At 44.2% G+C, this 14,502-nt stretch overlaps 1 protein-coding gene and 1 pseudogene across 4 annotated transcripts in view; one reads left to right on the forward strand and one right to left on the reverse strand.

Annotated features, from left to right (window-relative positions):
• GNB1 (G protein subunit beta 1) overlaps nt 1–14,502 on the reverse strand; it is a 90,341-nt gene that overhangs the window by 37,590 nt on the left and 38,249 nt on the right. For 3 of the 4 annotated variants that reach the window (XM_068538705.1, XM_068538704.1, XM_068538706.1), the window contains exon 2: nt 3,543–3,591. The exons of the other annotated variant lie outside the window; for it this stretch is intronic. The gene's annotated coding sequence lies outside the window, so the exon portion shown is untranslated. The remainder of the gene's footprint in view (nt 1–3,542; nt 3,592–14,502) is intronic. 4 annotated transcript variants of the gene reach the window in all.
• LOC137762686 (iron-sulfur cluster assembly enzyme ISCU pseudogene) overlaps nt 1–14,502 on the forward strand; it is a 51,647-nt pseudogene that overhangs the window by 6,121 nt on the left and 31,024 nt on the right.

Genomic DNA, 14,502 nt, shown 5'->3' on the forward strand with positions numbered 1-14,502 from the left:
GAGATGAGGTGGTCTTCCCTGACCCCGGTATCACCTCCCCTACGTCGCCTTACAGATCAGCTCGCTCACCTACCGGATGCTGGCAATTAGGAGTGACAGCAGAAATCACAGTGGGAGGCGTGAGGTCCTTTGCAAGTGGCAGCTCAGGGAGTGGGATGGGAAGACAGGGCTGAGCCAGTGCTGGACAGCAGGTGTGAGTTACCCTCACCCAGGTCGCCATTCCCTCTGGAGTCAGAGGAAACGGCCAGTGACCCTTTCTCCTGAATCCTTCTGTGTGATGCACTACAAAAACCCATCTGTTCTTCCGTCCTGTTCTCCCGCTACAGCTGACCTTGCTTCCCAGGTCGAACACAGAGCCTAGTACATACCCCTTCAAACCCGTTGAGGCCACACAGGAAGTCCCACTTGAATGATTTCAGAGCCAAACTTCATACATAATTGATGCTATCCGAGAAGTGAATGGCACACACCCAGAAGGAAGGTCTAACTGGGAAAGGTGGCAGGGACTGGACATCAACTGCACACGACAGAGGCACCTCTGAGAGGCTGTAACCCTCAAGTTTGGGGGAAACTCTGCTCTCAGCCGTGCCTCCTGCACTCCAGTATGCAGATGTAATCTTTCTTTTACACTCACTTCCTGCAAACTACGACGAGCGCTACTGGGTCTCCCACGTGCCTCTGCACGTGCAGCCGGCCTGCGCAGGACCGGCTGGCGGAGGCAATGTGGCTGCACCTGGCTGTGGGCCGCACTTCTGACTTCCAGACCCCACTCTCAGCCCCAGGTGGTCTCCACCGAGTTGACAACCTCTCTCTGCCTCTGAATTTTGGTCTGAAAGTGGAAACAGTAACACTACCTACCTCACATGCTATAAGGACTCAGTGAAAATCCACATAAGGTCCTTAAAACCTGACTGAACCACAGAAAATGCTCACTAAATCGAACTTGTTACAAAAGCAGTAATAGGGTTTTCCACTTGAAATGATTTAAGTAACAGAAAACTTCTCCCTCACTGGTCACTCTTCCGACCCAGTCAGTGGAACAGGCCCTCCGCACAAACGAAAAATATGGGCAGCAGCAGCCACCAGGGTGATACAGGGGTTCAGCAGGTAGAGGCAGGGCCTGCTCCTACGCTAACTGCTCATTTAGCTTAAAAAATATCTTTATTGAAGGTAAATAACACAATAAACAATTACAATTTGATACACTCTGACATATTATACACCTATGAAACCACCACCTCAGTTAAGGTAATGGACACACCTACACCCCCAAAAGTCTCCTTGTGTCCCTCTGTAACCCCACCCCCGACGCCCAGGCAACCACGAATGTGCTTTCTGTCACCACAATAAGTTTGCATCTTCTAGAGTTTTATATACGTGGAATCATACAGTATGTGCTTTTCTGTGGTCTGGCTTCGCGCCCTCAGCATGGTTACTTTGAGATGCATCCATGCTGTTGCATGTCTTTACATGGACGTCTGCCCTCGTTTCTCTTGGGTAAACATCTAGGAGTGGAAAGGCTGGATCATACACAGCAAGCAGACGTTTAACCTATTAAGAAACTGCTGAACGGTTTTCAACACGGTTGCACCATTTTTCATGCCCACCATCAGTGCACGAGAGTCCAGCGCCTGCACACCCTCGGCAGCACGTGATATGGTCAGTCTTTTCCATTTTAGCCACTGTAATAGGTGGTTAGTGGTGTCTTGTGTGTGTTTTTTTTTTTTAAATAAATTTATTTATTTTATTTTTGGCTGCGTTGGGTCTTTGTTGCTGCACGCGGGCCCCTCTCTGGTTGCGGCGAGCAAGGGCCACTCTCCGCTGTGGTGCACAGGCTTCTCACTGTGGTGGCCTCTCCCGTTGGGAGCACGGGCTCTAGGCGCACGGGCTTCAGTAGTTGTGGCGCACGGGCTTAGCTGCTCCGCGGCATGTGGGATCCTCCCGGACCAGGGCTCAAACCCGTGTCCCCTGCACTGGCAGGCAGACTCCCAACCACTGAGCCACCAGAGAAGCCCCTTGACATGGACCATTTTTAAAGTCATTATTGAATTTTGTTACAATATTGCTTCTGTTTTGGTTTTTTGGCCACAAGGCATGTGGGATCTCAGCTCCCCAACCAGGGATCGAACCTGCACTCCCTGCATTGAAAGGCGAAGTCTTAACCACTGGACAGCCAGGGAAGTCCCCTCGTTGTGGTTTTAATTTGCATTTCCCTGATGGCTAATGATTTTTCACGTGCTCATCTGCCATCTCTCTATATTCTCTGGTGAAGTCTCTGTTCAAATCACTTGCTTGTTTTTCCGGTTGTTGTTTTCTTAATATTGAATTTTAAGAGTTCTTTACTTATTCTGGACATAAGTTACCTAGAAGACATGTGATCTGCTAGTATTTTCTGCCAGTCTGTGTCTTGTCTTTTCATTCTCTTAACAGTGTCTTTGAAGGAGGAGATATTTTTAAATTTGATGAAGTCCAATTTATAAATGTTCTCTTTAATGAACTGTGTCTTTGATGTCATTAAGAAATCCTTGCCTAGCCCAAAGTCTCAACGATTTTCTGTTTTCTTTTAGATGTTTTCTAGTGTTAGGTTGTGTCTGATTCATTTTGAGTTAATTTTTGTCTATGGAGTCAAGTTTACCTTTTACATATGGATACCCAACTGTTCAAGCACCTAATTCATTCATTTTAGTTTTGTTTTTTAATTTAAAATTATTTCAGGGACTTCCCTGGTGGCGCAGTGGTTAGGAAGCCGCCTGTCAATGCAGGGGACATGGGTTCGAGCCCTGGTCTGGGAAGATCCCACATGCCGTGGAGCAACTAAGCCCGTGTGCCACAACTACTGAGCCTGTGCTCTCTAGCCCACGAGCTACAACTACTGAGCCCGCGAGCCACAACTACTGAAGCCCATGTGCCTAGAGCCCGTGCTCTGCAACAAGAGAAGCCACCGCAATGAGAAGCCCACGCACCGCAACAAAGAGTAGCCCCTGCTCGCTGCAACTAGAGAAAGCCCGGGTGCAGCAACGAAGACCCAACGCAGCCAAAAAATAAATAAATTTTTAATAAATAAATAAATAATTTCAACTTACAAAGAGTTGCAAGAATAATACAAAGAACTGGATACCCTTGCCCAGATTCACCGCCAACACTGTGACATTTATTGCCCCCATTTCATAAAAACATATTGGAATTTTTTTCTGAATTGTGTGGCCTCACCTTTATCTGTATCATCTGCTGATATTCCAACCAAGATTTGATTTGCAAAAGGGGCTCTTCTGCTTTCTACTGAAAGAAGTTGGAGAAACACTGCTCTTGTCCAGAATGTGGACCATCATCTCTGGGACCTTAACCCTTCATGCTGAACACTGGATGAAGACTTTGAAGAGAAAACCCTTCTCTGGATCAATTTGTTTGAAAACAACTTTGAGCTTAAAAATGAGAGATGGGCAAAACTGTAACAAAAACCAGGTTCTTAAAAAAAAGAAACCCTGAAGAAATTTAAATATTGTACTTTAAAAACTGGTAAGAATCAATTACGCCAAAATTACCTTAATTCCGAAGTGCTTCCGGTCTGGTCTCCAAAACATGTAAAATTGTCTGCAACAGAGAAAAGGCTGTATTTGCATTGATTCAGGTTGTGAGGCACAATATTCCATACATTTTAAGAAGCACATAATTCCGCCCCTTCCCCATCACCATTTCTTGCCCCCAAATCACTTTACTTATTAGTACTTTGTATTAACTTAGTGGTAAGTTTTTCGGTGTGGAAAAGAAGAAATCTGATCTCAATTTCTTTAAAAAAAAAAAGAAAAATCCTTAGAAATGCCTCAGGGAAAATACCTTGAATTAAACTGAAAAGCATCAGGGGGAAGGGGTGTTTAGAATCCTGTTACTACAAAAATTATAGTAACAGCAACAGAAAAAAACACTGCAATTCAAGAAGCTTCTAAGAGTAACCTTCCCCAGACTTTCCCGTCTGGCCCGCAGAGGATCTCATGTGAATGTCAAAGAAGCCACGGGCTGACTGTTCCCTAAGTGCAGGTAAGTCAACCTGGGCACATCTCCAGCCCATTCCTCTGGCCCAGTCCAGCTGCTGCGGTGCCGTCCAAAGATGTGGCCCTGGGTGTCCAGGAGGCCAGAGCAGCAGACACAGCAACAAGCCTCTGGACTTGCCTCTCATCACACTGCAGCCAGTGCGAAAAAATATTTACTTCTAGATTTCTTCTGAAATACCTGCTTGTTCTTTCCCAGAAACTAAATTTCAATACACTTAAAGATGTTCTGGGTAATCTCTCCAAAATACTCTGTGAAAAGGCCACTTTTGGACATTTCACAGGTTACCTCTTGTCTATTGATCAATTCTCTATTACGTTTACAAACTCAGTGCATGCCTCTAACCTGGGGGTCAGGAGAGGCATCAACAAGCTGACGTCCCCCAGTTGAACTATGAATTCTAAGGCATTTATTTATAACAAAATAGTTTTGTTTTCGAATTATGCTCGAATGCTGCTTATGTTATAAGCAAGCACATACTTTTCTGGCAGTAGAAGTGGGCATGGAAGAAAACAGTGTGGTGGTTCCTCAAAAAGTTAAACACAGAATCACCATACAACCCAGCAATTCTACTTGTAGGTATACATCCAAAAGAACTGAAAACAGGTATTCAATACATGTACACATTATGTTCACAGAAGCACTATTCACAACAGCCGAAAGGTGGCAACAGCCCAAATGTCCATCAACAGATGAATGCATAAACAAAATGTGGTACACCCACACAATGGAATCTTATTCATCCATAAAAAGGAATGAAGTACTGATACACGTACAACGTGGATGGTCCTTGAAAACATTACACTACGTGAAGAAGCCAGACACAAAAGGTCACATATTGTATGATTCTGTTTATGTGAAATATCCAGAACACGCAAATCCACGGCGACAGAATGCAGTAGCTGCCAGGGGCTCTGTGTGCGATGGACAACTGCTCAACGGATACAGGGATCCTTCTGGGGTGACAAAAATGTTTTGGAATTAGGTAGAGGTAGTGGCTGCACAACACTGTGAATTACTAAAATGCCACTGAATTGTTCACTTTAAAATGGTTTTGTTATATGAATTTTACCTCGGGGTGGGGGGAGGAGTAAGTGCTGTTAAAGGTACTTGAAAAAACCAAACCAAACCAAACCAGCGGGTGTGGAAGAAGTTGGAGACAGGGGCAAACTACGGCTCTCGCCCCCATGAACCCTCTGAGCCGGGCTCCCAGGAGTGCACACCCAAGGCTTCATGAAGCCATGAAACTGAAAGCCGGGGAATCTCAACCTTGGCACAACTGATGGTTTTTTTTTACATTTATTATTTTATTTATTTATTTATTTATTTATTTATTTATTTATTTATTTATTATTTTCGGCTGCATTGGGTCTTCGTTGCTGCGCACGGTCCTTCTCTAGTTGCAGTGAGCGGGGGCTACTCTTCGTTGCGGTGCGCGGGCTTCTCACTGCTGTGGCTTCTCTTGTTGTGGAGCACGGGCTCTAGGCGCGCGGGCTTCAGTAGCTGTGGCACGCGGGCTCTAGACCGCAGGCTCAGTAGTTGTGGTGCACGGGCTTAGTTGCTCTGCAGCATGTGGGATCTTCCCGGACCAGGGCTTGAACCCGTGTCCCCTGCATTGGCAGGCGGATTCTTAACCACTGTGCCACCAGGGAAGCCCCACAACTGACATTTTAGATTGGCTTGGTGGGGGCCGTCCTGTCTTCTGTAGGATATTCAGCAGCTGGCCGGCCTCAGCATCCCCTTCCCCAGCTGTGACAACCCCAAATTTCCAGACACCACTAGCTGTCCCATGGGGAGAGCAATACTAGCCCCAGGTGAGAGCCACTCCTTTAAGGAAACTGTCACAATCACCCCGATCTCCAAATGTAAGTCCTTTCACGTATTTTCCACATCAAGAGACAGACAGAAGAAAGTAAAATAGAAAAATGTATCACCGTTTGCTCTAATTCAAAGGCCTAGATTGCCTTGTGGCTCAAGGCATGAAACAAAGCTCAAGCTCCCTATTCTTTGGAAGAGAAGACAGGGAGCTAACTCCCAGAGAGCACTGACCCTCCAGCTCACAGAGGATGCTGAGAGCACCACCAAACCACCTCCCCCTGACTCACACGGACAGCTGTCTGGACTCATTTCTAGCTAAAAATAAGACCCAAGCGGGGGTCTTTTTCTGACTGCGCAGCCCACAGAACCCAGCATAGAGAACAAGACCACTGTCTTAGCAGCACACATTCGTGTGACCCTAAACTAGGGGTACCACTTTTACAGAAAATCAGAAAACCAGGGATTTAAAAAACCAAAGGCTACATTTTACAAAGCTACCACACCTACTAGAGGCAAAAGGTACAGTGGCAAGTGAGCCCCACCTTTAGACCCCTAAGGGCTGAGCACACTAGACTAATGAGCCTGGCTGACGGGTTTCCAGGGCCCACAGGGGAGGGGGCAGCGCATGGCCAGACAGTCAGGAGAAAAGACGGTTCTCAGGCAGCAGGCTGGCAGGGAGGACGCTCCATGGTTACGCTGAAGCCCAGCCACGAGGGGCGCTGCCATAGAGTGGAAGTACGGGGTGGCATGAGTGCATGCTGCATTCTTCTCTATTTAATGTTCTTAGAAAGAGACCCAGTTAGAAAGACAAGTTGGAGGAAGATACAAACCTAAAATTCAAGAAAAAGGCACAACCGTTTATAGACCAATCTTTAGTCAAATTTTAAATATGTGAAATAAAATTCAAATCACAGATTTAACAGAGTAACAACTCTATCATGATTTTTATGAGCAAACCGAACACTTTCAATATTCCAAATAAACAATGCCTCGCCTACCCCGACACTGCTTTTAGACCATCTTCCTTTGGCCGGTGGCAGCCTCCTGGAAGGAGGGCATGAGCCCTGTATCCCTCCCTCTTATCCTCTGTACACGGTCTGCCTATGCAAACCCGTGCCGCACAAAGCTTCCAGACCACTCCCTCACAGAGGGACCAGACAGCCGCACACCACACCCTCCCTGCCCAGTACTGCTTCAGGCTGCCTCTGGCTGCACCTCAAACACTAGTCTCTGAAGCCTACCCAATACCTTGGCTTAATTTTAAGTGATTTATGGGTCAAATCCCTTAACCATCCATTCACTCAACAACTACTTCCATGCCTATAATGTGAGATAGTGTGCTAACGCTGAACACACATGTCAACAACCAGGTATGTGAGCCACCTACATGGGTCTTACAGTCTAGTGGAGAAAGCATGAAAAATTATCCTATGAGGTACAGAGAGAAAAAAGAGAGAGGGACTGTACCAATACAAACTAAACTAATAAAAATCAAGAAGGGCTACTTTCTATAGACCTCCAATTATAAAATAAGACATGGCATGTAATATACAGCATAAGGAATACGGTCAGTAATTATCGTGATAGCTTTTGTATGGGGACAGAGGGTTACTAGACTTATTGTGGGGATCATTTCATAACATATACAAGCGTCACACCACTGTGTACTGCACCTGAAACTAACGTAATACTGTACATCAACGTCCTTCGGTAAAAAGGAAAGGGCTAGTTTCACACAGAGCTGTGTGGTACGGGCACAGTCCTGGAAATGCACGCACAGGCCAGGACCCCGAAGTTCAGAGAGCAGAGCGCTGAAGCAGGTGTGCAGCTGACCCGACCCCGGCTCTGGGGTCAGAGGGAATGGGCCCTGCCCCCAGCCCAGAGAGGCCACTGCACAAAAGCTGGGGTGGACTCTGAGCCCTTCTCAGTGGCCAGGGGCACCACAGTCCACTCAAGGCGCTCAAGAGCCAAGGCAGTTCTATTCCCAAGATTTTTTTTTTTTTTTTTTGGCAGTGTTGGGTCTTGGTTGCTGCGCGTGGGCTTTTCTCTAGTTGCGGCGAGCGGGGGCTACTCTTCGTTGCGGTGCGTGGGCTTCTCATTGCGGTGGCTTCTCTTGTTGCGGAGCACAGGCTCTAGGCGCATGGTCTTCAGTAGTTATGGCACGCGGGCTCTGCAGTTGTGGCACACGGGCTTAGTTGCTCCGCGGCATGTGGGATCTTTACCGCACCAGGGATCGAACACGTGTCCCCGGCGTTGGCAAGCGGATTCGTAACCACTGCGCCACCAGGGAAGCCATGTTCCCAGGATTTTATTAGGCTAATATCCTTAGAGCAGATTTTAAAAGATGGAATTATTATATGTCAAAGATTAGGCACTTTAAGGCTCCTGATAAGATCAACTGAGCCTATGTTTTGATTCAGTACAGTTGTTAATTTAGCAATATTAAATGAACTTCTTTGTACACACATAATCTAGTATCATGAAATTTTAAGTATCAAATACTAGCATTTGTATGAGTATTGTTATTCCAACATTTTTCAAAATCTAAAAACTGAGTCCTCTTGAGATATACCTAGAGAAGTCCTTTACTGGGGACATTAAAATTTCAAATCAAGCAAAGGTACACCTGTTGGGAATGATTCCTTCTATATCCATATATGCCCTGTTACTTATCTGTAATTCTGAGATCCGTAAACCCGGCCAGAACAGACATAAGGGCATTAACTAGCCTTTATCCTGTTCAGTGTGAACGGTCATACATTTTATCACAAGCTTTAAGGTGTCTGATTATAAGTCTTGCTGGGGGCACTGTGCATGTGTGATATACACACCACTTCATCTTTCTAAACCCTGAAAAAGGCTGAATTCTAGAACACATCCAGTCCTAAGAGTTTTGCATAAAGGACTGGGGGCTTGTAAGAGACAAAGTAAACTTCTCAGTTCTGAATAATTCTCTAGTACAAACCTGTCCTGAAGAGGCAGAATGTGAAATGATAATGTGAAGGAGGTCCCCTAGCCAAGTTTAGGAATAAATCTGAGGGTAAAAAGGAATATTAATTATAACAGAATATATATTACTGAAAAAAAAATGCACACACAAGTATACAATAACACTCGAGTAATAAATAAAACAGAAAGAAACAAGAAGAAAGGTGAAGCGTTTCTTTAAAAGCTTTTCTACAAACAAATATAGAAGGAATGACAGGTTTAGGGCTCTGGAGTCGCCGCAGATGCAGGCAAAGACCACCCACCTGGGGGTGCTGAAATCAGTGGGTGAAAGTGTATGAAGTTACAAGGAAGTCACAAGGACTAAAACTATCACTCACAGATTATTTCTTCACTGTAAAAAGGAAAAGTTATTACAATTAAGAAATCTGGGGACTTCCCTGGTGGCGCAGTGGTTAAGAATCCGTCTGTCAACGCAGGGGACACGTGTTCGATCCCTGGTCCAGGAAAGATCCCACATGCTGCGGAGCAACTAAGCCCGTGCGCCACAACTACTGAGCCTGCGCTCTAGAGCTCGCGAACCACAACTACTGAGCCTGCACTCTACAGCCTGCGAGCCACAACTACTACCCGCTCGCATAGAGCCCGTGCTCCGCAACAAGAGAAGCCACCGCAATGAGAAGCCCGTGCACCACAACGAAGAGTAGCCCCAGCTCGCTGCAACTAGAGAAAGCCCGCGCGCAGCAACGAAGACCCAACACAGCCAAAAATAAATAAATAGATAGATAGATAGATAGATAGATAGATAGAAAGAAAAGAAAAGAAAAGAAATCTGGTGTCATCACCTTAATCAAGTGATTAAATGTAGTATTACCAGTAATGGAACAAACCAAGATTAGGGATCTCATGATATGATAAGATGAGAAGTACAGGTCACCTATGGGGCATTTTTGCCAAAAGTATTTTGCCTGTATCCAATCATGAGGAAATAATTTGTAAAAATCCAGAATGTGAGACATTACAAGTAATTGACCTGAACTCTTCAAAACTGCCAATGTTAAGGACAGACAAAAAGGTGGGAAGACTGCTCAAGATGTAGTGACCCTCAGGAGACAAGATAACAAAATGTGCAACACATGAACTTGATTAAACCCTGAATTTGCATAAAGGGCATGAAGACATTCTGAAGAAAACTGAAGAAATCTAAATGTGGACTTGGATTAGGCATTAGTGAATCAATGTTAAGATTTGGGGTATAATGAAACTACTGTGGATATGTAAAAGAACATCCTTGTTCTTGGGACAGGCTGGAGTTGTAAAGAATAAAGTATCATGACACAACAATCAAATGCTTCACCAAAAAAGCAGAGACAGAGAAAGAAAATGTTACAAATTACCCAACCTTGGTGAAAGGTATAGAATGTTCACTGACCTATTCTTTCAACTTTCTGTAGCTTCAAAAGTTATTCAAAATTAAAAGCTGGGGAAGGGAAATACTATGACCAACAGAGGGCAAATATAGATTTTAAAAATATGCCCTTGCAGTGATCAAATGAAAGATGGGATGACTTGAAGATAAAGTCAGAGAAAATAACTTATTTTATAACTTTTTTTTTGACTTTTCCACTGACCAATACAGTAAGAAAAAGCTTTAGTAGCTGGAAAACTTGGTACAACCTCAAGATTTAATGACTCAATCAATGCATTTTGATTTTTAAGAGTGTACTTTTAAAAAAAGATGAATTAATATTTAACTTTTAATTTTTCATATTTAATTAATTTTTATTCATTTTAACAGTGTTTTGTTATTTTTCTCAGGCTGGCTAGAGGTTTATCAATATGATTTTTTCAAAGGACTAATTTTCAGTTTCACTGATTTTTCCTACTGTGTTTCTGCTTTCAGTTTCACAAAATTCTGCTCATTGTCATTATTTTCTTCCTTGTGCTTGTTTTGAAATCAATGTGCTCTTCTTTTAGTTTCTTAAGGTAGAAGCTTAGATTAGTGAGACCTTTTCTGTTTTCTGCAGTAAGCATTTAATTCTACAGATTTCCCTATAAGCACTGCTTTCACTATGCCCCACAAATGTTGATATGTTTTGTTTTCACTTTCATTCAAATTAAGATTTTCAAGTTTCCCTTATGATGTCATCTTTAATTTTCAACTACCTGGGGACTTTCCAGACAGCATTCTGTTACTGTTCTCTAATTTAACTCCACTGCAATCACAGCTACTGTCTAGCCCCTGGCAGGTCCAACTGCTGGGTCCTCCTCAAGTCTGGCTTCCATTGATTCCTTTATCTCTTAACAACAGATCACTTTCTGTGTATCACATATAATTTTTCACTGTGCACCAGAGAAAAGCAACAGAAACCAAAGTAAACAGTATCTACGCCTACGGACGGGACACCCCTTCTTCTGTGGGGCCATCAGTACGGAAAATTAAGTTAATCTACTCTTCAGCTGAGTTGCACGCAGGGTTTTGTAATCCTCAGCACGCCACAGCCTTCAGATTTCTTCAACAGTAAACTGCCTTCACCTTCACGACACTAGAATACTGTTCTCAAAAATTATTGGCCAAAGAAGAAATATACCCCTCTCAAACCCGCTGCAGGCCGGAAGTGAGGCAGAAAAGCAAGTCATCCAACTTCTGCTCAAAATTCAGATTCACATGAAGATGAAAACAAATGTGCAGGCTGCCTCAGTTTGAGGATGAGCCTTCAACTTTATTTTGGCAGAAAGGTGGGTGTTTGCTAAACTGAAAAAAAAAAAAAAAAAACAAACCCAACATACTGTGATAGAATATATAATAAGGACTCCCTCAAAGTTAACGTTCTGTCCCACACGGTACACATGGTCTTTGGCAGAGAACACACCTTGCCCCACAGCCACAAAGGCTCCCTTAACCCCGTTTCCCAGGGGGCTGGGGCTCTGCCTTGCTTCCACTCGTGTGTCCAGAGGTTCCTTAATGAATACCTTCAGGTGCTACATTGGATATTCTGTACAAAGCTTGGACTTGCCTGTAGAACACTGCCAGCCACATTCCCGGCATCAAACCACACAGTGATTCCATACAGTGACACATCAAGAATCTCATGTCTGCACCACCTCCTTCTCATGCATTGTGAAAATGAAAGAACACACTGGGGCTGCAGTTTCCACCATCAAAGTCTGGGAACCAGCTCTGTATGAAGGTGCACCAGGGGCAGGAGAGGTGCACAGGAACACTTGTGATGCTCCTACCTAAAACAGTTTTGGCTAACCCTAGCTGCTGAATAATAAGCTTCTAACCATGCTCAGTTTTTTTTTTTTTTTAATTAATTTATTTATTTTTGGCTGCGTTGGGTCTTTGTTGCTGTGCGTGGGCTTTCTCTAGTTGCGGCGAGCGGGGGCTACTCTCTGTTGCGGTGCATGGGCTTCTCATTGCAGTGGCTTCCCTTGTTGCAGAGCACGGGCTCTAGGTGTGCGGGCTTCAGTAGCTGTGGCTCGCAGGCTCTAGAGCGCAGGCTCAGTAGTTGTGGCGCACGGGCTTAGCTGCTCCGCGGCATGTGGGATCTTTCCCGGACCAGGGCTCTAACCCGTGTCCCCTGCATTGGTAGGTGGATTCTTAACCACTGCGCCATCAGGGAAGCCCTCAATTGTTTTTTAAATTATCCTGTACTTTCTTGTGTTCATTAAAAGCTTAAAAAAACACACACACTTCACTGTGGTTTCCATATGAGACGGTAAATCTTTGGAGGAAAAGTTATGAGGTAAACTACTTATTTTTTGCAGAAGGGTGGTTAACTATGCAATATGACCTGCAAAGAGTTCCAACTGGGAATGTAAATTGATACAGCCACTATGGAGAAGAGTATGGAGGTTCCTTAAAAAAGTAAAAACAGAATTACTATATGACCCAGCAATCCCAACACTGGGCATATACCCAGAGAAAACCGTAATTCAAAAAGACACATGCGGGGCTTCCCTGGTGGCGCAGTGGTTGAGAATCTGCCTGCCAATGCAGGGGACACGGGTTCAACCCCTGGTCCGGGAAGACCCCACATGCCGCGGAGCAACTAAGCCTGTGCGCCACAACTACTGAGCCCATGTGCCGCAACTACTGAAGCCCATGCGCCTAGAGCCCGTGCTCCACGAGAGAAGCCACTGCGATGAGAAGCCAGCACACGGCAACGAAGAGTAGCCCCCGCTCGCGGCAACTAGAGAAAGCCCGCGCGCAGCAACGAAGACCCAACACCGCCAAAAATGAATAAATAAAATAAATACATTTATTAAAACAAAAAAAAGACACATGCACCCAATGTTCATTGCAGCACTATTTACAATAGCCAGGTCATGGAAGCAACCTAAATGTCCATCAACAGAGGAATGGATAAAGAAAATATGGTACATATATACAATGGAATATTACTCAGACATAAAAAGGAATGAAATTGGGTCATTTACAGAGACGTGGATGGATCTAGAGACTGTCATACAGAGTGAAGTAAGTCAGAAAGGGAAAAACAAATATCGTATATTAACGCATATATGTGGAACCTAGAAAAATGGTACAGGTGAACCGGTTTGCAGGGCAGAAACAGACACACAGATGTAGAGAACAAACGTATGGACACCACGGGGGGAAAGTGGCAGGGGTGGTGGTCGTGGTGGGATGAATTGGGAGATTGGGATTGACATGTATACACTAATATGTATAAAATGGATAACTAATAAGAACCTGCTGTATAAAAATATAAAATAAAATTCAAAAAAAAAAAAAAGAGCTCCAACTTTTTCCCCAACTTTGGTTTGCCTAGGAAAATAGCTCAAATTTTGCAATAAAAAACTAACTTTACTATCAAACACAGTAGTAACTGCTGAACATTTGGCATGTTTTGGGGGGAAGAAGTATGCAAATACAGCCAGGGATACATCAATATGGAAAAATGGATAGAAGCAGCAACATGCTCAGAGCACTTTAAATCCAATACAGAAACAGGAGGCACAACCATAGCACTGACAGTCTCCTCCCAGGGCTGCCTATATTTCCAGACTGAAACGATGTGCCAAGCGCCCAGCACAATGACTGAAGAGACACTGAAATCAAGCTACATCATGGTTCAGAACTCCAGAAGCAAAAGTAAGATTCTAAAAGCTTCCAGATGGAAAAAATCGGTGGTATACAAAGGATTAAGAATCAACAGCTCTGAATTCCCAACAGCAACACTGGGAACTGGGAGAAAACAGAGCAATGTCCTGAACTAATTCCAAGCAAGAACTGTATACTCAAAATTATCAATCCTAAGGTCAGAATAAAGACATACAAAGTCTAGGAAGCTACTAAAGGATATTTTCCCCCAAAAGGGGAAGAAATGAGGAAGACATCATCACATCTGGAACTCAGGAGATCCAGAGGAAACATGATTTCCTGCTCTTTCTTTTGTGGACCTTAGATTCGGTGGTTAATGCGCTCTTTGATACAGTAATGATATTCCGATACACTGACCAGCCCAGAAGGTCTGACCCACATGGCACTCAGGTGTGTTATCAGGCACTGCTCTGAGCCCTGTGCCTACTGTTCCTCTAAGGCCCACAGCAATTTAATGAGCAAGCATTAGGAGTGTACCCACTATGTTACGGATAGCTAAACTGATAGAGCCTAAGACCCCAAACTAGATTTTAAACATGTATCTGGAAAAAAGACATAGGTCA

Source organism: Eschrichtius robustus, chromosome 3, assembly GCF_028021215.1.
Source record: "Eschrichtius robustus isolate mEscRob2 chromosome 3, mEscRob2.pri, whole genome shotgun sequence".
Lineage (NCBI taxonomy): Eukaryota > Metazoa > Chordata > Mammalia > Artiodactyla > Eschrichtiidae > Eschrichtius > Eschrichtius robustus.